The 25819-nt window shown below is 43.5% G+C and overlaps 1 long non-coding RNA gene across 8 annotated transcripts in view; it reads left to right on the plus strand.

Annotated features, from left to right (window-relative positions):
- The window catches only part of LOC147656498 (uncharacterized), a 127936-nt gene that overhangs the window by 34985 nt on the left and 67132 nt on the right, over positions 1 to 25819 (plus strand). The gene's annotated exons all lie outside the window — the stretch shown is intronic.

Consider the following 25819-nt stretch of genomic DNA (forward strand, 5'->3'; position numbering starts at 1 on the left):
ACACATTACTCGATCGTGACATCCTTTTTTGTACAAAAATCCATCCTTGTGAAAAAATAAAACGATAATCTAATTCTAAACTATTTTCCATATTTTTTAAAAATATATTATCTCGATTTATTTACTCAAAAATATAACGATTTAATTACCTCACGATTCTTTCTCTAATTTTAAAAAAAGAATTAATCAACAAAGCAGCTGAAAGAGGACACGATGATTTATCCCGATCAAATTTAACATTCGATCTCTTGGAAACGCAGACGGAACTAATTTCCCTCCACGACACTCGAGAACTAGGAAATAGGATTTTTAAGGTAAACGGTCGCGTGCCCCAATTTCGGCCTATTATCACGAACGAGAACTCGCGTCGATAGTCGGGCCTCGGGCATTCCTAATAAACGTGGCAGATCATCGGGGACAGATCAATCTTCTTCCGTGATCGGGCGACGATCATCGAGGTTCCTCCCCATTCATAAAGCAGCCAACCATGCGTCAGATACGGATCGAGCCGCGGCTCCCTTTTCGCCGGTTAATTCTCCACCGACGTGGTTGCAGTCATTATCGAGGCAAATTAGCGACGCCTGATTCGTGTACCGACATTCTGTGTGGGGAACCAGTTTGCGCGATTACGCCTGCGTTAAGGCTGAAAAACGTTCATTTATAAAACAGTGTACGCCTGACATTATTTCGTGACGTTATGAGTTTAACCGTTTTTTTTAGAAAGTTAATTGGGTGGGTTCGATTCAATAGTTTCGAAAGGGATTATTATTTTTATTTTTCAATGTGTTGGAAATTTTTAGCATTTATTTTTTATTGTAAATTCCATTTCACGGAGAATATTTTAAAATGGAGAGTGGGGCGCACGCGGCATGGAATGTGTAAAAAAAAAAAAAAGGGAGAGATCGCAATTTTAAAAATATCGGGAATCATTAGGCATTTATTTCGAGAGGAAGTTAATAACGTTTTTAGTTGGAATATTGATATTTCTTTCTCTGTTGTAAACCACTTGAAATTTATTCATTTGTTCAACAATTGATATTAGTGATTTATTAACGAGAAGCAATTGTTCATCTCTTCGTTGGAGTATTCTCCAACACTCTTGGCGGATGTTATATAGGAGACCAGTTGGAAGTATTGAATCAGAGGTGGTCTCGAAAAATTAATCGCGCACGCCAGACTTTCGCTCGAAAGAAAGAAACTTCTCGTGGCGATAAAAAGTTAATAGGATCACGGTGGAAACGTAAAAAGGGTCGTTCGTGAGATGAAAAACGCCGGGATATATTCGACACAGTATGGCGTGTATCAAGATTCCCCTTCGGTAGCCACGGAAATCACATAGCGACGGGAGGAAATGTAAGGCCTCGACCATAGCGGATAACGGAAACAAGTTTAGGCAGACTCGGTCCATATCGAATTATATTGTTAGAGAACTTCAACCTAGCTTTACCTAGGCTTCGCGCAAAAGACGATGGTTTTGATGTTGTAACTTCTCTTCCGGTCCAGAGAATACGTATTTAGAATTCATCCCCGCGAGAGATAAAGCGCGAAACATCGTTTCATACGCGATGAAAAATTTGATATTTCGAGTTTTTACGTTATATATCTATCTTTCACGCGTTTATATATACATATATATATATATATATATAAATTTCGATCGTCGTTTGTCGTTGTTGCAAATTGCACGAATTAAAAACGCAATTATATCGTTCGATACGTTTCGAGCGAAATATGTATTTCATCGAACGTACAATTAAATTCGCGATCCGATTTACATTCTTCGTGTAGCGACGAATTACGAAATAATATATTTTTGCATAAAAATTAACGCGTGCACATTCTTCTTCACAAATTCCATTCGCTTGCACTCGATTTTCGACGCGGGAAAGCTGTCGAGACGGAAGAACGAGATAAAAAAAAACAAAGAGGAGAGAGAAGGAGCAAGGGAGGGGTTAAGAACAGTATTTGCACATTTTCCAATAAAGTATGATGCGTGCGCGTGGCAAAGGCGAGCCTCGTGTCTTTGCTTGAAATAACAGGGGTGCACACGTACGTGGAATTAATACTTGGCTCCCACGTATCGTTCTGGACTCGTCTCTCTTGCTCGACCCTCCATCCTCGTCCTCACGGCTGTTTGTCCGTTCCACCGCGACTTCCACCAATCTTGCCCCCGATCGGGCGGCCGGTAAACGATAGGAAAACCACGAAGGCAAGCACGGCTCGTCCTCACGAACAACATACGGCCAATATTTCATCTAGGCTGGTCGCACACGCGTGTACGAGTGCACACGTGCGCGCACACGTACACGCATGCGGCCGGAATCAGAAGAGTTAAGAGGCTGGAACCGCGGTCTCGTGTCCCCCGCATATTTGTCTTCGCCATCCACTCGACTTTCGCGCTCGTGTTCGCGCGTTGAAACGATCGTCCTCGTGGGGAACTGGGTGCGTGCACTCGATTAAGCGAACAAGGAGGACCAGTCGTGTTTTACGATTTCCCTAGAATCCCTTTGACGCCGCGACAACCACCGGTATAAATCGGCCCCTCCATTGTGGAAACCCCGTGTAAACCCTTCGTCTTCGCCTCAACTCGATTCGTCGAATCGATCGGAGGATTATTATTGCTTCGGACGATGATGAATTTTACGATGAGATTCGAATATCACCAGTCGTTTTCGAACAACATCGCATCTCGAAAGAAGGAAAAAAATCGTTTATTTTTTACGATTAAGGGACGATTAATTAGATGGGGAAGTTTTAGATTTACGAATCGTTTTCGGAGGAGGAAAGGAAAATTGTTTGCCCTCGGTTTTCAATGCTCGATTACTTCGATCATTTGTCTCTTCATCTTGGGCCTAATGCGTGATTCACTGCTTTGCATGGCGAACAGGAACGTGCATGGAACAGTTGGTGGCTACATCAAAAACCCTGCGCACTTCAAAGTTGCTCGATCCGTGTAACAGCCCACCACCGAAGGAGAGGGTTGAGGGTAGGGCAGGGGTGGCTCGATTGCGCGGAGGATAAGATGGAAAAGGAAGGGCGAACGAAAAATAAATGATACCCGAATTAGCGTAATCGTGTGATGGTTTCACGGGGGAGATCCTCGCGCATCGAACGGGTATCACGAGGGACGAGAAATTGAATTTCGATTTCATTCTCCCCGTTTGACGTTTGCCGCCGTGCGGCCCCGGAGATTTGCGGATTGTAAAACTGTCAAAAACTTTTTCCAACGATCTTTCTGAAAATTCTTTTAATATCGAAGTAATATCTCGATTCTCGAACGATGTATCCAATATCGTATAATCATTTAACTGTACGATAACATCGTTGCGCAGACATATTATTTGCTCTATTCATCGAACATGGTAATTTCGAAGGACTCGTTTATTATTTTTAATATTTACACGTGTATCAATAATCTTGATTTTCACGAATTTTCTTCAACTTTGGCACGCATTTCGAAATTGATGGGTAAGATCGATAAACGTACACGTACACGTGGTGTGTATATCAGTAGTCTAACGGGATACGATTCGCTCAATTGTTATTTATTCTGTACAGGCTGAAACGCAACCAGAGAAACGGGTAGAGCAGTCGTGGAAAGGGAGACATGTAGCGTAAACTAAGCTCCGCTTTGTTAGCGTTCAAACTTCGATGCGGAGCGAAACTGGAATTCTCTAAAATGTACGCGGCTGATGTTCAGTAATTATAGTTCCACGGGCGAGTCACGTACGCAGCGTGCCGCAGCACGCAAAGGGTTGAATAAAAGATGATGAGCTGATGTTGGCCGAGCCACTGCGATGCCAAACATCCGTGATAGCCCCTCCCCCCCCCCTCCCCTGAAAACGTTGGTTAACCCAGTGACAATGCGGAGAGCGAGGTCCATTGTCACCCCCATCGGGCACAAAGGGCCGCCGCCACTTTGTTCCATGCGCGCTTATGTACACCGTGCCATGTCACGGGACACACGTTCCTGTTTAATGCACAAGGCAAATTCGGTTCCACGACGCGTTGCCATTCTTCCGTCAGAGATGAACTTTCGTTACTTTTCGCGCGTTCGAGGAGCGAAACGAGGACGAAAAGCGATCGAAAGGGAAACGGAACGAATCGTCGAATCGTGCAACGACTCGTTTTTCTTGGGTAAATATTTAATTTAATCAACGAAATATATGGAATCCCACGATTGAACCGATTAAAACCACGGGGATTTAAAAAAGAGAAATAGCGGGTGGGGAAGGTGTCACATATCTTCCGCAATAATAATTTTTCTCGACCGTTTTCATTTGGCACGGATGTCAGACGCGACGCGCCGTGATCAGTCAAGCGACGTCGGCTTGTGTTTTAGTCTTTAACCCGTTCTGCTTCCAGTAATTAAGACTCGAGCATAAAAAGAGAGAGAGAGAGAGACGGAGGGACGGAGGAGAAGAGAAGGAGAGGAAGGCGAAGCGAAAGTAGTCGAGGAGGAGCAGGGGAGGGGGAGAAATAGAAGAATCCGGGTGGATGGTAGGTGGCATAGGGTGGCTGGTGATAAAGGTGGAGCATCGAAGTGAAAGAAGAAGAGCGAAAAAAAGGGAGAAGGTGAGCGTTGAGGCGGTTGAGGGGGGTGGTGGTGGTGGTGGTGGTGGTGGAAAGGGTAGGGTTGGGTTGTACGATGACATGCTCCTTTGTTCTGCCCTTTTGCGGAAGACACCGTAGCGAGTAGCATTTGCAAGCACAAAGAGAAATAATGACTAGTCCAGTGTTCAACTAATATTTGCTTCCAACTTTTCCCGAGATTTTTTTTTTTTCCCCGAGAATGCTTCCCTTTGTCATTCGCGAGAGAGCCGGTAGACACGACGTTGACGACGCTGGCCCGGTTCGGCTTGTCAGAAAAGTGCTCCCCGACGACGCTCGTGGGGGAGAGGATTATCCGCGTCGTTGCAGAAAAACCGGCCTTAAGATGGCTAGTCTCCGGCTGTCGTCTTATGTATCAACGGAAACAAAGGATCATGCTTTTGCCGGCTCGTTGCTTGCTTCCTTCCTGCTCTCTCGCACATCTGACAAACAGCGCGCATATTACACACCTGACTTCTTTCTTCGAGTTTGCCTTCTCGATTTTTTCCCTTCCCTCGTTTTATACGCCCCTCTTCTTAGACATACGTCTTTCGACGGGATTTAAGAGACTTTTCTCCCGTGATTTCTCGCGATTCGTTCGTTTCTTACGACTTACAGCTCGTCTTCCTTTTTTTTCTCTCTCTTTCTTTTTATTCTTTCAGTCTTTGTCGCTGTTAATTTGTCTCGTTCGAAGCAACTTTTGCTTCAATCAGGATGATTCCTTAAGAGTTTGAATTAAAAGGGGTTTAAGACGCTTCCTTAAAGCAAGTCGAAGATATTTCCTTTTCGGCTCGATACCTTCTTTCTCGTTGTTGGAAAAAAAAAATTTTTTTTTGAAATATTATTTACATCTTTCGCCAGTGGCGAAACGGTGAATATCGGAGGTTTTTCATAGGACAGCTCTGTGGCGCGGCCTGTGCGTCGGTAGAGAGAAGGGTGACCATCGAATTCACCCTATATCTAGTTTAGTGGTCCTGGTTTTTCGAGGGTGGTAGTTGCTGGTCGCAATGGTGGTGGTGAAATCGAGTTAGCCAAATTAACCATGAAATAGACTCCCTCCGCCCTAGTGTCTGTCTATCTCGTCAGCCGTTCGTGTCGTTCGCATCGTTCCACAACCACTAACCAAAGCTAACCAGTCCCGCAGGGCTTTTTAGGGCCAGTGCACGCAAAATTGAAGTATCAGGTCTAAAGAAAACGTAGGAAAAACGTTCGTTGGTATCTCGAGTGAAATTGGCGCTCGCTTTGACGACGCGTCATCAGAATCGTAGCGTGCATACCTTTTTTTTTTTTTCATTTCCATTCTAAAGGAGATTATCGATTGTAAATAGACGTAACTTTTAGATAGATCATTTTTTCATATATAATTTATGGAGGTGTTGCATACATGCATGTTGACCGGATAATTGTCGAAAGGGAATTATCCAATTTTTATAATTCCCTCGTATTCTCATTATTTAAACAAGTTCAAGAGCCGAACGCACGTGGGGATAATTCCAGCCTTAAGCCTTTGCAAATTACTTCTCGAGGAAAAAAAAAAAAAAAAAGAACGCACGGTGCATACCTAATTACCAACATCCTCCTCTTGTAACACGCATCATTCTTCCCAAGGGGATCATGCACATTGATTATCTTTAATTATTTCTACGATTGTTAATTAGTCGAGAAAGTTAGCGAAACTATTTTATCGAAAGGGTGAAAAGAAAGAAAGAAAAAAGAAAAAAAGAAAAAGAAAAAGAATAGTTTCTCAACCTTTTCAACGCGGTTGAAAAACCCAAGTGAGCATCTCACCGACTTGATTCATGGGCACGATGATCCCATTGACAAATAAGAAGGACGCGGGTCGGCCTTTTTCTCATTAGCGGCACTTTGAACTAACCCGCCCACGTTATGACAAACTAGATTAATTTTCTGTCCAAAAGGGGCCGCCTTACCGATCGTTTGTTACGAAATTTCCTGTCTGTCAGGAATCCGCCGTGGCTGGTAATGGTAAAAAACTCGGCGTTTAACCTATCGTTGCCGCGAAACAAAAATTGATCCCGCGATTTAGAAAACGATTCGTCGCCCCGACGTTCGTTTTATTTTTCTCTACCCTTTTTTCTCTGTTTTTTTCCCCCTCCCCCCCTTTTTTTTTTTTTTTTTTTAGGGGTAGTTTTTTTCATCCGTTGTAACATTTGTACACGATCTCAATCGAGTTTTCGTCGTTGAACGTGATTGTTTCGATTCGACACGGTGGGGCTTGTTAAAAAACTAAACGTAAATTCAACGGCAACGTTTCGAGACGACAAATTTTCATTCCCGAATTACGGCTCTCGGTGTATCGAACATTCGTAATTGAGTCCCCCCCCCCCCTCCCTCCCCCCCGCGCGCGCGCTTCGATTATATATAAAAGTATAAAAGAGTTTCTCGCTTAGCTTGAAACCTGGTTATCTAAAAATATAATCGGGAAGGGGAGGGGAGGGGAGAAGGGAATAGCATCGAATATATCACCGAATTACCTTCGGTAAGAAATTTCATCAACATATACACAGTTTTCACGGAATCTGTGGACAGTTAATTTTTCACGTATCGAACTCCCTCCCCCCCTCCGATATTGCCACCCCCGTCGCCTCGTATAAACGCAATGGTCAATAACAGAATCCTTCCGCGCGAGAGTTGATTCGTGGATGTACGTTTTAAACGATCCTGTCCCGTCTGTTTCAACCTTCGATATCCTATACTACACGTGTTCAGCGTACGCTCCATGTAACATTAATTAACTTCGCCCTTATCGACGTATCGGTGTAAGTGTATAACGTGCGCGTACACGAGAGGAGAGGAGAGGAGAGGATTCTATGGAGAGCGAGAATGGGTCCCCACACAGCGATAATAAAGCGAGGTCAGGAAACGGTTTGTAGAAACTGGGCGGCTGGTTGGTGGTGGAGGAGGGAGTTTTCATTGTAAAAATCGAGATCCGGTTAAAAAATATTCAAAGGTGGGAGCGATGGCCGGAGTGGGGTTTATAACTCACGTCAGGCAGGTAATTAGCCGCTTTTGCCCAGCTGTAATGGACCCGCTAAGCCACTAAGCGAGACCCTTAACTTATTTAAATGAACTGGTAACCCATGTCCATGTCCAACGTGAGCCAGACACGAGGCAATATAGAAAAACCATTTATAAGGGCACTATTCCGGATGCGCCTAAGACGCGTCCTTTTCGTTTTGCTACACTTTCGACTACGCACACGTCAGACGATCTATTTTTTCGTGTCGACAGGTATGCAACAACGTGTATACCAGTCGTCCACTCCTTGTTCCTCTCCTTTTACCCTCCCCTTCCTTCGACTTGCGCTTAGATAATTCCGCTTATTTACTCGTTACTCGAGTTAGAGTTGTTTTCGAGAACGTTCAATTTTCAAGAACAATTAATGGATCGTGGTTACGTTAAGTTTGAGTTAAAATTTTATCGCGTGAGATATATATATATATATATGATATTCAAGTTCAATTTTTTATTAAATTATCTTTCACGAATGGGGCCACGAATACGTTACAGTAATTAAATCGAACAATCTTCAATTTTTTGTGGATTAATAAATTTTCGATACGTATCTTTTTAATCAAAAAGAATACTTTTTTTTTTTTTTATTTTATCATTCGAATTTTAATTTCGTGCGCGAGAAAGTAAAAGGAAGATATGAAAAGCGCTCGCTCGTCGATATCTTTGGTCCTTAAACGCGAGGAGTGCATTGATTTGTTTTCGATGGAATTTAGGGACGTGTCCAAAGGGCGAATATTGATTTTATGTTCGGCTGTAAAAGTGTGATTTGAATTTTGATTGCGGGCTGGGAGAGATCGCGTAACAGGATAGTGCACGCTTTGCCAGACACACAAGAGCCCTTCAACGAACGCTTACTCGACTAGAAAATTGAAGGAATACACGTTTTAAAGTGGTGAACTTGAAAACCTCCTGACCGAATAGGGTCTTGCGCTCGAAATAAAGAAACCTGCGTTTTTTTTTCTTCCCGTTTCGATGTATTTTTATATATTTCCGATTAACGAACGTGTATTATTTCTTCAAGTCGTTGAAATTAATTTTTTCAACGAAGGATATTTCCTTCTGCGTACCTGTTGTATTTATTTTCTTTTTTTTTTTTTATCTCGCGCATAATCTTGTATAAATTATGCAAATCACAATTTCTTTCGTCACGTTTAATTATAATGATATCGAATATGCGAGATCGTCGATTCATTTTCTTTTTCTTTTCTTTTTTTCTTTCTTTCGTCTAATTTAATATTCAGGATGTTTTGTTTTATACCTTTTTAACGGTGAAAAAAATAAAAAAAAAGGAGAGGACCGTCACGACGTAGGCGTTTTTCTAGGCGAATCATCATAGTTTGATTACGATCTTCAGCCGGGCATAATTCGATAATGATACGAGGGCACAGATTTTATCGTGGAAGCATGCTAATTTCGCTTTTGTTGTAACCCAAGATGCCTATAATCTGTGGGAACATAAAAATAGAGATTAAAATATCATCATAGATCTCTTTTATTAGCAGGGGGCGCGGGGCCCCAGTTTCCTTTTGTCAACTCACACTTCGAAATAATCTCTTCCTTTGGTAATTATCGTCGAATTATAACGAGCGTATAACCTTTGTGGAGGCCGTAATCTTAAATGATTAATAATATATCGAAAACGAAAAAGTTTAAAAAAAAAAAAAAAAAAAACATTTCAACAGCTCGTCGTTTTTCAATTAAAATAAAAATCGTATTTCCTTCCCTTCTTAATTATTCTTTTTTAATTAAGGATTTAATTATTTCACTTGATATTAATAATTAAGAGATAGAAATAATCTGAATTTAGTAGGTCGAACGGAAGATTTATAACCGATACTCGAGAAATACGTTGACAGAATATTATTTCACTTTATGCCATCGTCATAGCGGTTGATGAGAGTCACCATTCGTTACGATACCCAAGGCGTATTTCTGGTGCATCTGCATGCAAAGCTAATGCAAATAAACGCAACGCGTGTCCAAAACATCATTTCGCACAAGGATATCATGTTTATAATGCACGAAACGTCTCAGCGCAATATCGTTAAACAAACTCGCGTCACGCGGTCCAACTGCTAATTAATGTTGCACCGTATCGTATAATTTAATATGTCGGTTATAACTTTTCATCGAATTGTTTTCATTCGCCTTATAATAATTTCCCGTATATCGATATTTCATATTCATTTTCAATTTCGAACTGTTATACTGAATATACTGTTGTGCCCTACAACGCTTTAGTTACAACGCCAGTATACCTTTATTACTCCTTTATCATACACCTTTTGCTTTCGCTAACAATTCTTTGATCCTTTCGTTCGTTTCCATTTGCATACTGCCAGCCCATCCCTTGCAAAATATCTTCAGTAATTGGTATTGATTAATAAAAAAAAAAAAAAAAAGAAACTAATGTGCACCCATCCCTAAAACTAATTTTCCCATCTCGTCTTCTCCTGTTGAAATCCCAATCTCGACAAAGTTGTGATCCGAACGTGGATCGAAAGGATTCGATCGAAAAGAAGGGGCAAATTGGAGGACGAAACGTTATCAAACAAACTGAAGCCGTTAATGCGATCGTTCGATCGGTGCACCACCCATCTAACGAGATCTCCTTTTCGAACTCCTTCTCATCCCACAGCTTTTTTCCCAACATGGCATCGTCCAGCTTCCCTGTCTCCCAACCCTCTCAACTCGCCTCCTTTTGGCTCTCTCTTAATATCTCGTGGCTCCAATTAGTTCTGAACGTCGGACCGTCCCGATTGTCCGTCTATCCCCGATGTCTGTCCATCCATTCTGTTCGTCTGTCCGTCCGTCTGTCGGTCGGTCGTCTGTGTGCCGTTTGCACGGCGCGTCGGTTGCCGCGTTCCTCTCCTCGTTCGTTGCCTCGGCTCGTTCGTATCCCTCAGCTTCATTAAGAAACGGTAATGCGTTTTGTTTCTCTTTTACGCCCTCCCTCTCCTCCACCGAAGGGGAACGAGCCAGGGACTCTTTTAATAATCCCGCAGCACGCTCAGAGATTTATTATTTTCGGGCTACGTTGCTGGATAAGTCCATACGGCTGATGCCTTCCCTCTCTCTCGCTCCTCCTCTCTATCCGCCCCTTTGTCTCTCTCTCCTTTCTTTCTTTCTTTCTTTTTTTTTTTCTTCCTTTTCGCCGCTCCTCTCTCTTCCTTTCTTTCAACCGTCCTTTCGCGAACTTCTGTACAGGGTGACCTAATAAAGAGCGTCCATTTGAATCCCGAGCTTTGGACACTTTGCGCGCAATTCCTCCTCTCGTCGGGGTGGTGGCTCTCGCGGATGGTACGATCGATCGGGGAGTTTGAATCGCGAAAGAGGAGTCGGAGAGTTTGTTTTTCTTATACTCGCTCGATTCGATTATGGATAGATGCGTAAAGGGAGAGACATCTTTGGCAGGTTCTTTCCTATCGATGTATATATATATATATATATATATATATATATATATATAAGGAGGAGAAAAGGTTGAACAGAGTCATAAATTGTGGCTCGTTCGACGTTATTTACGATTGTGCAAGTATCCTAAGCTGATGATTGTTGTTGAGTCTATTTTATAGTTCGATTTATCCTTCGTGGTGTGATTTAGATTAAATTCTTTTCAATTCAGAATTTCGATTATCCCTTGTGAATTTTATAACGATCGTAGAAAACAGGGGAGCGTAAAAAAAGGGAGGAAATCTCTTCGTACATGTTGAAATTGAACGATGTAGGAATTCGTGTACGGTTCGCCTCGACTGTGTGTTGGATCGAGAGGCAGAAGACGCTCCACTCGTTTGGTTATAATTCTTGGGGGACGTGCATATAAGCATATTCCGGTCCTTTGATTTAACGAGGTGTGGTGTCGGTTATAGTATAAACGGTACATCGGAGCGCCTATAAACCAAACGGGCGAGTCGGTAAATTAGGAACTGAGACCTCTCGCAGGAAGCCCCTAAAAATACAATTAACGAGTCGTTTAGCGGATATACCTGGCGTGCCTCGCTATTTCTCAAGATTGGTCAGCGAGAAATGATCGTAACTGATTTTTTTCTACGATGTATTCTGTCCAAACATGGAACCAGACACGTTGTTCCATGAATTTGAATTCGAGATACTGGCATAGAGAGATAGCATGGATTTTTGATTTATTCATCACATTTGCGATGACGATAGATCTCTCGTCTCAATTTAAAAATAACGAGTTGATCGTGATGACGCCCTCTCTCTCTCTCTCTCTCTCTCTCGACAAATCGGGAATGAAAATTTTGAAAAATGTGAAGTAGAACAGGGATGGGAGGGAGCATGGTCGATAATTCTCTCAACGACAGCATCGTCTCAGCAGTAAATTATACGAGTCGCGTAGTTTTATATCGTGTCCATAGCGCGCCAACGAATATAATCCACGATAAATCACCGACAGAATCTGTAGCTTAATGAGTTTTTAGTGGCGTGGGTTTCATCGACCGTGATTCATTTTGTTTTTTAATCAATTCCTTAACGCTGCGCTTCGGATTCTCCTCCGGAGAAAGAGAGAGAAAGACAGAGAGAGGGAGAGAAAAATTTCGTCTCGAGATCTGCTCCAATATTCGATCGACTTGTATTTTCGTTAAAAAAAAAAAAAAAAAAATATCATCGTTCTAGGAAGAACGATTCCGCGGTATTTTATCGAAAACTAATTAAATATTAATCTCGCGATACTTTCAACGATAATTATTCGATCGTTCGTTATATGTTCGATGTATGTATTTTATCCCCGGGATGAATGAAACGTTTCGTAAATTAGATAATTAGCTTTAACTTTACGGGGTGAAAAGGTGAAATATTTATTTATGCGGTAGAATGGTAGAGTGGAAATTCAATTATATATCCGCTGGACGGCGGTTGAATATTAAAACTCCTCAATTAGATATTAATACGATTTTAATGTTAATACCTCGAATCGAATGTTTTTCGCCAATTTAAATCCCCCTCCCCGTTTACCTCATTACATTGCATTGAATTCCCTCTCGCCGCCTTGTTTTGTTGTTTTAAATCAATATATCAATAAATCTCGTTGATAATCGAGCAAATCCCTTACGAGATTGAAATTTTCGTTTAAAACCCCGAGCAAGGAAAGGATCTGGTTGGTTCCACAGTTCACTTTATTCCCGCGTATATAACATCGGAATGTTGCGATTCGAAAGCGAGCGATAATTACAACGAAAAACGGCGGGAATTATTTATCCGTTATATATGTTCAAATCCAAACTCGTTTTGCGAAACGTTGAAAATCCCTTATAAATTGTACACATATATCGTGGCCGACAAAAGCGCGTAATATCGCAGTAATCAAAACGGAAATATAACCCTGTTGCACGAAGAGAGAAAGAGAGAGAGAGAGAGAGAGAGAGCAGAACACTTTCTATACGGTAGTAGCTAGCTACTATATCGTAACACAAAAGGAAAAGGGGAGTCTCGTTCCCAAGACACGGGTGGTCTGAAATTCTGAAATTCGAAGTGGCGAGAAAAGGTTGGTTTGCGCTTCGTGGCGAGCGATCAAATATTAAATTATCAAATACCTCGATTATATTATCGCGCCCTCCTATCGTATTAATACCATTTAACATTTACGTGTGTATGGAAAGAGGGGAGGGGGAGGGGGGGGAGGGTCGGTCGCGTACGAGGGTAAACGCGCGTCGAGAGACGTTGTTAGAGGGGGCAGGGGAAGCGCGTAGTTTCATGCGCGTTATAAATACAAATAGGAGGATGCAGGAGGGAGGGGGGAAAGGGTGGAAAGAGAAGAGGTCGAGGAAGGTGTCGGTGCTGGGGCCCTGCGGGATACGACCCCCGTGGCGAGCACACGACTCCCGAAACAGCCTCCGTTTGGGAATCCGCGCCTGCCCCGTCCGGTCAAGTCAACCTGTCGACCGTTTCTTTTCGAGAAACCGGTGGCCCCGAAATTGATGAGGAATGAATGGCCTCCTCGAGACGGAGATTATTGATGCGTTACAATTAGATACGTCAACTTTCACGTTCACGAGTCTGCCCCCGATAATTTTACGATTCGTTTCGTAATTGTTCGAGCAGGACAATTTATATTTACGGTATATCTGTCACGGTCTTGTTCGTTGCGCGCGTGTGAAAAATTCGTGGCGGCATTTCGATCGAACTGTCGACAGTGATTATTGGCCGAATGATAAATAATTGCAATTAGCCGGGGTTGTGGTTTACATCGAACCGCACGTGTGAACGTTCGCGTGATATTGAAATAGAATGGTACGAAATTACTCTATTCCCCTCCCTCCACCTATGGCGAATAATTCTATAAATTTGTTACCCAACAAATTCCGTTTAAATTCCGTCCCGTTGATCGATCCATTCCCGTGGTAAGCTCTATCTTGACAGAGTGAGAGAGAGAGAGAGAGAGAGAGAGAGAGAGAGAGAGAGAGAGAGAGAGAGAGAGAGAGAGAGAGAGAGAGAGAGAGAGAGAGACGCAATATTTCTGCTCCACGAAAAATGTTGGTTCGTCGTAAACTCGGTTTGGAGCGTTGCACGGGGTTCTTGATGAAAGCAAGAAATGAGCGGGCAAACGCGGTTCGGGATGGCTGGTCGAAAGACGGATCTATTAAGTCTGCGGCGGTTGGGGCCGTGCTATGGCTGGGTTAGACCTGTAATTAACCGGTAGCTCTCTTTTACTCGCGAGAGTAACAACTGGCCGTTTAACGGTCTACTTTTATTGGTCGCTTATTGGTTATTTTTTGGGGGGCCGCGTTCGGTGGCCCTGGGCGCCGACCGCCTCCGGCCGCGTAACCGGAAGCCGGAAGTGGAGATCGGTTGTGGATAATGGAAAGTATCGTTTTGCACGCTGACACTTAATACTTAACCACGAGCTCGCTCTCCGATTCGAATATCGAATTTGGCAGTGATTACGGGCCGCGGGTTAATGGATCGCTCGCGTGCCGACGAGTTTTGCTCGCGACGATGATCCTCCACGCCTCGCAGGGGGCGTGGAAACCTTCTTGCTCCTCGTTTTTTCGCGGATTCTTCTTCTCCGTCTTCCTCTTTTCCCTCTCCCCTCCTCCTTTCCAAACCAGCCTTCTTTCACCCTCCCTCCCCGTTTAGAACAAATCAGAAATTATTTTCGACGAAATTGAGATCGTTCGAATCGCGAAAAAAAATATTCTTTCATTTTGTAAAAATCTGTGAATTTATAATTAACACAAGTTTGTCGTCGATTTCTTATTTCTTTTTTCTTTTTTTTTTTTTTGTACATGCGACAGGTGGAATTTTAATCGAGTCTAGCCGGTGTTTTCAGCCGTAAGAATTAATTTCTCGCGGGAATATGCATACCGATAAACGATCGATAGCCGCGCGAAACGAGGCTTTGGCTAATAAAATCCATTAAATCCGGCGTAGAAGAAAATCGCCTAGACGCAAATTGGATCAATCCGGCCTCGTCTACTTCGTGTGCCACGTTCCTCTCTCCCGTACCGGGAGGGTGAGCGCAACAAAAGTGAAGCTTACAGTATCATGATTTTAGCTTCGCACGTGTCCAACGTGCCCGTTCTGTTTGCTAAGCGAAGTGCACTCGGAAGTACCCGTTGTTTGTTAGACGGCACTATTAAGCGCACTTCACGGCCCGTTCGGGTTCGAGTGCTCTTGCCCAACTCGTTGCCCGCCGATTTCAAACCAGAAGTATCGGCCGCTGTCAGCGAGCCCCGGCCTTTTGATTAATTAATCGTCTGAAATGATGAATATCCCTGCCGGCCCAGCGGGTGTTTTTCACCGTTCTGTTTAATGTTTACCGTAATCTGTCTATTATTCACCTTTGTGCTTGCCCTCTTCGATAGTGATTTGCAACGATGGGATAATATAATATCGCAATATCACTTCTCTCGCGAGACTGAAAGAGATTATATTTATAAGAAGAATCAAGGAAATTGTTTTAAAGCATTCCCTGATGATCGACGTACCCGTGGAATGATTATTGACGAAGAAGAAAAAGAGAAGGGAGATTTGTTTTTTAATCTTGTCGTGGGAAGATAAGAGAGGAATGATAAACATTAACGAGTTACAAATCGGATTGGTGGCTTTATTTTGGAAAAAGTGTGGTTGAGTGTTGGGGGCGTTAATCGTTAGTCCAGTGCAACGTGATAGTTTGGTATGATCGAAGGTTTCGCGGTTGAACGGTTTTGCAACTATTATCTGGAACGAGGGCTGGAACAGCGAGGCTCGAGATTATACGCAATTAACGCTATAACGACCGCCTTGGTCAAATTGGATTATTTTTTTCCGGCAACGTTTCAATCAACCCCGTCAACGTCCCCTTCAGCTATATCGAAAGATTCGACCCTGCAATTACTTTGCTAATTAAATCACGATCGCTTCCGTGGCAGATGTTTCTTTCTTCGGCCAACGACGGGTACTGAAAAATTGGTTGAAATATTTGAAAAAGAAACGAATCGGGATATCGATGTGCCCGCAACGTGAAGCTCATATATATATATATGTAAACGTTTATGACGTTGATCTTCTTATATCATCAATTGTGAATCAATTGAGAAATTCACGACAGGAACAATATTTGTCTAATCGTAAGATCGATTATAATTGCATCCATATTTAATCGCGTAAAGAAAAATATAAATTTATTCGCACACGTGGGATCATCTATTCTTCTGAATTTATTTCGAAACAGATGAATTATTCATCTGTTAATTATTCATCGGTTAATTTCACTTTGAATACAATAGAAGAGTTCATAAAATTAACACGATCAAATATAAATAAGTTGGAATTATTCTACCTGTTTCAAGACTATTTCAATTGCTCTTCTTTCCTACGTTAATTAATTACGTTAAAATTATCGATGCACCGTCCTCTTAATAAACAAGACAAACGTTTTTGCGACGGAAACCACCCCTTTTTATCAAGATTCGTGCCATTACAAAGTGTTCCAGCCCTGACAATTATCCTCACCCCGTTATCTACTCGCAACACGGTCACATTTTCCACTTCTCGTTTTAATACCATTCCTCCTGTCTTATTTATGCGCCTCGTTCAACCTGCCAAATATATTCCGCCTTTCCGGCTGCCCGTGTCCCTCCCAAAACCCCCTCGAGCCCTCTTCTCATCGATTCTCTCTTTCCACCTCGTTTTTCCCTCTTCCTCCGCTCCATAAAACCATGAAAATAAAAGAAGGAAATATATGTACATACATATTCGTCAGAGTTCCACCTAGAAGAAACCTAAAACTGATGATGGTTAATTATATTCGTCCCGAATCGACCGAACCTCGAGAGCACGAGGGGGTCTTTTTTAGTTTCGCGGCACGCGCCGCCACGTGGCTGCTCGCCGCGGACCCGTGAAGAGGAAACGAGCAGCGGGCGTTGGGCTTATGCCCGTCCGAGTTGTACTGTTACCGATACGAGGAGGAGTGGAGGAGGCCCTCTCCTCTCGATGGAAAAGAGCGGTGGGTGAACTGCGAGAGGTGCCGCGCACATTATCGCCCCGTGAGATCGGCCACAATGGAGCGATTCCCGTGCGAACCAGGCGAGATTTGGATACATTTGCGAGGAGTGGAATATCAATCGTGGCACGTTATATCGTCGTGTAGATTTTCAATTCAATTATCGATCCGTGGATTCCAAAGTTTTTGGAATTTCGTTCGTTGGAATTTGAAAAACGGATCGATCACTGTTGATTTCAGATAATTCTCGGAACGAATCGAGATCGAGATTCTATCATAGATGAGATTTATTATTATTGTAATTTATATTTGCGTCGATATATCGATAATAAAATAGAAGCGAAAGTTCAACTCCACTTAAATTCGACGATATATTCCGAAAATGTGACGTTCATTGCCATTTCATCGGCGCGTTGATGCGTGACGATTCTTACCGGGCAAGGAAACAGGCAACCTCTTGCAATGACTCTCGCCTTCAACTTGCAAAGAGCAAGGGATAACCTCAGAGTCGAATTTGAGCAGAAAGAGTATCTTCCCTCGATTCGATACAAAAGTTCGTAAAAGATCAACAGAGAGAATAGCTTCTCTTCGAGTCTCAAATGTCATCGGCTTTCCATCCACGCTCTATTCAGCCTCTTGAAGAAGAAGCGGGGCAAATTGTCGCCGCGTGTAGGTAAAAAGGACTCGTTTTGCATTTCAAAACAAAAAAAGAACGTAGCACGCGAATTCGAACATTCCTTTCAATGCCGGACCACCGACACTCCCGATCATTAAACCGCGATCCCTCTCAAAATTACCTCTCTCCCTCCTCTCCTACAGCATCGTGGCATTACACGACTCATTCTCACGCCGCCCAATTTCCCCGGGCGACGATAATTCGAATTCGGCTCGAATTTTTTCAACCCTTTCAACCGCGCAATGGAGGATGGAAACGGGTTGCGCGGAAACGATAATGCTCCGCTCGGGCGATCCTTAAGTAGAGGGCACGGCGAAACTATTCCAGCTTCTCGTCCCGCGAGCGAAATTCGCGTGGGATTTGGGACAGCTGCGCTCGGGACAATTAATATGAATTACGATAAACATCGGTGAAAGAGATGGAATTCTTTATCCAGGGTCGTATGCAGATTAGCATACATTTCTTCGAAGCGACGAGAAAAGAATTTTTGGAGGAATTTGGTCGAAGAGCGAGTAGATTAGATTATTAGAGGGGGGGCACGACACTCGAAGCTTGTAATTATGAACGTTGCAAAACGAATATCAAATCGAAGCATGTTCCGTTTGCCCCGTGGCATTTTCGTTTTCAATAGGGCTGGCTTGCTGTAAACGTCGAAATAAATGGCGTTGCATTACGTAACGATGCTAAAAGTATTTCGTTCGATCTTCTTGAATTTGCAATTTTTCAAAAAAAAATTTCTCTTCGCACTTCGTTCGGCGAATTAGAAATTATAGGAATTATTTAAATCCATCACGTCGATCAAACTGTTACGTAAAATTTCTCGTTACGTCGTGTTCCAGCAATCGCAAATGGTTGCAACTTATTTAAACTTTCTATCAATTAGGCCCGTTACATGAATTATCGCGAGGCAATTTTATCGATGTAGGTGAGCCGGCCTGTAGCTTGCTTTAATTGGAGTTATCAGGTTGTAAATTAGAGGCCCGATTCCACGCACTCGAATCTGTCGGCATGTTTTCGATCGGCCGCCTCGATATCTATTTCCCCTTAATTTCTTGCACGCGACACGCCCCCGCCGCGAAAATGGCTCTTTCTTCGAGATTTATTGGCCGTTCCAATTTCCTTCTAATTGGCGTCATTGCCCACGCTGAGCCGGGTTACGCGTAATTATAGAAATCACCGAGGAGGCAATTTTCGTTTCGCGAAACTTATTTTATTGCAACACCTTCACTCGAGTGTAATATAATCGAGACAGGTGAAAAGTAATCGAATAACATTTTATCGTGTTTCATCGAATTACTTTCGTAATTGTAATCAAATTGTAATTCACAATAATTTCGATCGTTACATTCTTTCCAAAAATTTAAATTTGACTAACAATTGTTGATAAATTAAAAGTGCACGTTGTTATGCACACGCAAGATTCGATTTTGATCGAATGGCATGAAGAAAAAGAGTGAAACTTCTTCGACAGGTGGCCGAATCCAAATGTTAAATCTTCCGCTTGATAATGTTTCCGATTATCGATTTACCGGCGAGCAGAATGCAGAACGATTAAGATTCGATGGACAAAGAGGAAGACCCATCAACTCGGACAATCGATACACTCGGATAACACGCGTCCCTTCCTCCTCGTTATTATTATTCCGTAATAATAAGTTTGAACGGGCCACGCGCAAAGACATAAAATCCTGTAAATAATAATAATCGATCGAGATAAACGTATCGATATTATCAACCGCGTCGAGTCGAGCACGCATTGTACCGCATCGATTGTACCGAAAGGCGCTCGAATGAACTCTAATTAGCGGCCGATCATCTGCATACGAATCGTCTCGAGGATACCTTTTGCCTTCGAAAACCCGTTATTCGAGTTAAAAAAACCCGCCTTGAGAGACGAGTTTGAGGACCTGTTGACGGATTAAATAGGGCGAATTCTGGAATATCGCACGCCGTTTGATGCCAGGCCGCTCGATATTAAACTGTCGGTTCACTTAATACTCGATACGACGAGTGATCGATGAATCGTGTGAGTGATCACAGGGCAGGACAATTTTACAATTCGACGATTGGTGTAAACGAAATTAATATCATTAATAATCTTGTTGCTATAAGGGTATATATATATATATATAACGATCGTGAAAAATTGCAACGCGCGTGTAATAATGCATCGATATCGGTGGCCAGCCTTGAGCCAATTTTTCGATATCAATCCGCCGGTAACGAGAACTGCCGCCGGAAGATCCATTCGATGCGTTATACCCGTGGATCGAGCCGCTATCAGCAGGAATAAGAGAGACTTTAATTTGAAAAACGTCAGCGGCAGCGCGCCCAATTGTAAATGGAATCGCGGATATTCCCAGCCTTCCACTGATTGGCAAGTTTTCCGAGATATACCGGTCGGTTGATAGCCGATAGACGAAAATTAATACCCCGTGAAACGGAGGGAGGGAATGGTAAACGACGAATTCAATATTTTGAGGGACAAATCGTTTGACATGCACGAGGAGGAGGCGCCTGTTCACCTGTCGATTCGAAGTATGCTTGGCTCTCTCTCTCTCTCTCTGTCGAAATGCAGCTGACAAAATAATTAGTTTCCAAGTCTCGCCACGTGAGAAGGATCCTCTCTCTCTTTCGAAATACGTGTATCGATCAAAAATTGCGCACTGTGTGGGGAAGGCTTGTACTCTCTTTTCATCTGGAATTGGACGATTTAACTTTTACGACTCGTTCGAGATGCGCCATAACTCGCTCCATCTATTTATTTATCGCGAAAAATTGAGGGTGAAAGTATTCTCGCGATTGATTCACCTCTTTCGTGCACGAGGATCGCCCCCTTCATTGAATAAGCTTATTCGTTTAATTGGAAAATTCGAAAAAAATTACTCTTTCGCGTTGATCGATCTTCCACGCGTGAAACCGTGGCGGGCAAACCGTTCGATGGCAATTTGTTCGTTAGTATTATACAATCTGGACGATTAATCTGCAGTTGGTTAACTCGGAGATAGCAATTACCAAGCATTAAATCATAATAATACGTATACGTACGATTCGTGCCATTATCTTCGTTTTAATCTTGCGTTTGGATATTAATGCGCGGCGAATTGTATTAACACCGTGCTCACGTATCCTCGATAGGGAGGGGAATTTTACTTTTAAAATTCGTCACGAATTTAAATGTGACCCGTCTCCTTAATTTGTCGGAGTGGAAGTCGAGAGTGACACCGAGTTAGATCGCCACGAGCGATAAATTCGCCTGGTTTCGTTTACGAACTCGAAACGATTCGTTGATCGATAAAAGAAAGAAAAGTTGCTCGCAACGGATACAAAGTTTTTTAGGGATTCATTGATACACGCATTCCATATAAATACATCTATTTTTATCATCTGTACGTTTGCATCGCCCATTATCTTATTTAATCTTGTCTCGTTCGATCTTGTTTACTAGGATTAGTTATCTCGAAAAATACGTATCCCTTCGCGTTTCCAATTTTTCTTCTTCTTCCATTCCGTCCATTCTCATTTTCCATCCTAAGCCGTTCGAATGACTTCATACACGCTCGAACTCGATACGCCCCCCGATATAACTCGTTCCTCTTCTCGCTACGTTTTTTTTAATGGTAATTAGCAACCGATCGTTGGCGACGAGCCTTAAAATGTAATTGGCCTTAATAATAGGATAAACGATCCGATGATGGCCTAGTCCCGATCAGCTGAAATTTAAACTCGTCTCGAGATTGCGCGCGTTACGGATAATTTTGTCCCATTGGACGGGATAAAAAAAAGTGGCGTGTACAATGCGGATTATTCGAGGGTAGCGTATAGCGTCTTTCGAGACTCGGGTACAGCGGGGCTGCGATAGCTGCGGGCTGATAGATGTCGGCTAATTATGTAGCCGAGATGTATTCGTGGCCACGTTGTGGCCAGGAAGAGAGAGCCCTTGCCTCGCATTCTTTCCTCTTCGGACTCCCGACCACCCATTGACAATAAAATCCTCGCCTGTTGCTTAAACAATAAGAACGGACGCCATTTTTTGCCGCGAAAAAAAGAATTTATCTACGATCGTTTTAGGAACAATTTTCCTTTCGTCGAGGAGGGGTGTAATCGGGTGTAATCGTATATGTCGAGATGGATGATGGGATCACAGCGAAGAATTAAATAAATTATATTGATTCGTTAACGCGAAAGATGGAACGTAAATTATTAGAGGTTGGCAAATCTAATACGATTCGCGCTTTCTCTTCATTCTGAAGTGAAATCGTGATCGATCGCGTGATTATTAGTCACGATTAGTCACGATTGTTATTAATAACGAATAATGTTTATTTTGAACGAAATGCGCGTATAAAGATCGTTTTGTGCGTGTAAAAGATAAGAACACTATCGTCCGTAGATAAAGTATGTCAATAGGTTTAATCGAATTGTTACGCTCTACTTTTTTTTTTTTTTTTTTTACTTAAATTTTCATACAAGTGTCAACAGCTTATTCATTCACGAGTATTCATCACAAGCTCGTTTATCGGTATACGATGGTGATATCGTAATGGGAGAAGTTAAATTAATTTTTTGCGTATTCCAAAAGCGAGATACCTCGAAAGAAAGAAATATGCAATATTGGCGACGTTCCTCCAACTCTCTTCGACAGTTTACGATCCGATCGTTGTTTGCATCGCTCGACCCTCACCTTATCATCGTTAAAAATCGTGTCCTGATCGACGGAGGAGAAACGCGGGAGAGAGATTAGTAGAAGGTTTGGAGTTTCGAGGCCATTATCATTTATCCCCTTCCGGCGAGTCTTTACAAATTCCTGTACGTCCTTGGCCCGAGCATCACGAAACGCGGAGAGCACGAGGGCACAGGCGCAAAACGGGCACGCACGCGGTGATCGCGATGCCCCAAAAGTCTCTCCCTCCCCCCCCCTTCCTCTCTCTCTCTCTCTATCTGGAGGAAGGTGGAGGCGTTGCGTTGTTTCTTTGCGTCCGTCGGTCGGTTCCGTCCGTCCGTCCGTCCGTCCGTCCGTTGGTTCGGTGGTACTGGCCCTGTAATTGGGCCCAAACTCTTAGCTCCGCTCGGCCGGCCAAAGATTATACACCCGCATGTCCCGAGGGCCCGCAGCCAAACGTTCCTCTGTGATATATTATGCTGCGGATACCTGTATCTGATCCACGAGGCTTGAAGCCGGCGTAAACGGAGTAAACTTTTTCGGTCGTGGCGAAAAGCACGCGTGTCCAGGCCGAAGCGAGCCTATCGTAGGTATCGACGAATAACACGTCGAGCAGGGCGCGCGAAACGAAACGCCTCGATCTCGCACACCTTCGTGGACAAACCGTCGAGATTATTGATTCGTTCGTGAATCTTTTGTTCGTGAAGCTTCGAGAATAATAAAACAGCAGAGACGACAAAGCGCGAATCTTTATCGATGAATGAAAAGAAGGGAAAAAAGGAAGCCTTTTTTATCAACTTGCACCTTGTAAACGCGTGCAGATCCCGTTATCTTTGAAAGGTGAGCAATTTTAAAACTCGAAATCGACGCAGCTTGACGATTGCGCTTTATCGCGACCGATCTCGTCGCGAAATTTAGCTGTTCGAAGGAGCAAGCTACCTTCTGCTCACCTGCGCGGCGGCCAATTACGTCTCCTTTGTCGCGCGGAAATTCGTTCTCTCGGGGCACGCGGGTGTACGCGACACCGTTTAAGTTACGTTTAAAACGATTACGAGGAAGCGGGGCAAGAGGGCGGCAAAGAAGAGTCCGACCCCCTCGTAACGGCACGTCGATCAGCCGTTAATGAATTCAACACTCGAGGCTGTCGATTTCGACGGCACGATAAACGTTTCCCCGCAAAACTGGAACAACTGGAAGAAAAGATGGCCATCGTGGTGCAATTACGCATGTCGGTCACTCGGCCAATTGATGTCCTCCTCCTCCGCGTGTTATCTCTGACGCGATCTCCTCCTCCTCCTTTTTTTCTCGCGTTTCAGCTGAGCGAACGTTGTCAGCTGAAAAATAAAACAACGTCGAGGTTGTTGCCGATAAAGGAGTAGCCAGTTGCTGCCACGTCCGTGCTCCCACGTCTGTTTCGTGGAAAGACGTGCTGCTATATACGCGTTGCACGCTTGCCCTTTGTCGTTTATTGGTTGTATTTTATCCATGCCATCCGTTACGAGACGAACGTGCTGTCCGTGTCGGCCGGCTGATTGGCGGATACCGGCCGACTGTATTTTATAGCGCCAACGATCGAGATAGGGTGTTAACCGTTTCTTCCGATACAAAATGTGTTTAGCAGTTGGAACTTTTACACCTCGTGAATTACGAGACGATCCCCCCCGTTGTTCAGAGAGCAACGCGTACTCGAAGAAATCGAACATTTCGTGGCAGAGTCGTGGAATTAATCGTAATCTTGAAGATTACAAGCAACAAACTCAACCACGTTCGAATCCTTGCTCGTGTAAACACGTCAGACCAGAAAATCTGACGGAGGTGTATCGTTTATCAGGGATGAAATCTTGGATCTTGTCTTGGAGAAGCGAGAGTCGAGAAATACGTAGAGAATGGCAGGTCCGATTCGAAGAAAATCGAAGAGCGCATTTGGAAGATCGACTGGAAAGCGATGGCGATCGAAATCGACTCGATAGGGCGCCATCGGTGTCTGAAGATTGGCCGGACGTAATATCAGGCTGGAGGGTTAGAGTCGCGCGGCTAAGAGTTGCGAGACCGCCTTTCATTACGTTACTGGAATGCATTGGGCGCTGTGCAACGCGTCTACGCTCGCGTTCAGGACGGGCGAAAAAATCGCGCGAAGAAGCTTTTGCTCGCGCACTCGTTGATGTGGCCACGCCCGTGGCGGATTCCTCATACGTAACTCGTGCAGTGGCTCGACCTACCAGCAGACCTCTTTCTCCTTCTCCTACGCCTTCGCCGTCTAAGATTACCGCCACGATGCTTTTATTGCAATTGAATCCCCCTCCCCCCCCAACCCTTCGCCCGCTTTACCAGCTTCTCTCCTCCCTTTATCTCACTTCCTCCGTTCGAGCGCTTGCTCCTCGTTTTTTCCTCTCCTTTTTCCTCGCCCATACCGATCCTCCATACCCTCGCGTTGCTACATCATCCTCGCCTTCATCCGCGCCTCTCTTCCTCCTCTTGCTTTTTCATCATCATCCTCCTCACCTTCTTTTCTCCGTCTTCTCTATAATCTTCTTATACTACTACCACGTCTACTATCACTACTACTACTACTGTTTTCTTTCTTGCTCTTCCTTTTTTTAATCTTCTCATTTCCCTCTACCTTCTAGCTTCTCCTGGTCGCTCCTTCTGCTCTCCGACCACTGCTCTCCTCCTCGTCCTTCCCTGCCCCTCGTATGAAATATTTTCCTGGAGCACATACCTCCACTCTCTCTCTCTCTCTCTCTCTTTCTCTCAGTTCGCTTTTATTATACTGCACGTTTTGCTTCTACTCTCATTCCCTCTCGTCTCTCCCTCTTCTACTCCCTCGCGCTGTCTCTATCCCCTTGGGTGGATCTCTCTTTCTTCCTGAACGAGCCTCGCAGCTCATTAAAGCGATGCCTTCTTGATCCCCCTAATTACAAGATGGCGGACGCGGCTACATGGCGCGTATGAGCAACTTTTGCTCTTCGATCCCTCGTTTCTTACTTCTAGGTTAGTTCGTTCCTCTTTGGAGGAGGGCGAAGAAGGATTCTCTCAAGTTCATCGACGATTGAACGTGTGATTTTTTTTTTTTTTAAGGAATAATGGTGGAAAATAGAAGGGGGATGGAATTAATATGGCGGCGGTTTTAAGAGCAGACTCGGATGGCAATATTTTGAGTTTTGTCTTTGTGACTATTTTTTTTTTTTCACAAAGGTTTGTGAAACCCGAATTATATTTATTCGGAATAACTGTTTATTATTGAAATTAAATTATTGTTTATTTTGCGAGTAACTGGTTACGAAGTTAAACGACCGTGCTTGTTAATAATAAAATAATCACTTTGGTTATCGCTTTCGCGGATAAAAATTCTTTTGACCACTATTGTCCACGCGACAATTGCAGTTTTGCGATTAAAAATATTATTGTA

Source organism: Apis florea, unplaced genomic scaffold (assembly GCF_048593485.1).
Source record: "Apis florea isolate Af1SG1 unplaced genomic scaffold, ASM4859348v1 contig_3747_pilon, whole genome shotgun sequence".
Classification (NCBI taxonomy): Eukaryota; Metazoa; Arthropoda; class Insecta; order Hymenoptera; family Apidae; genus Apis; species Apis florea.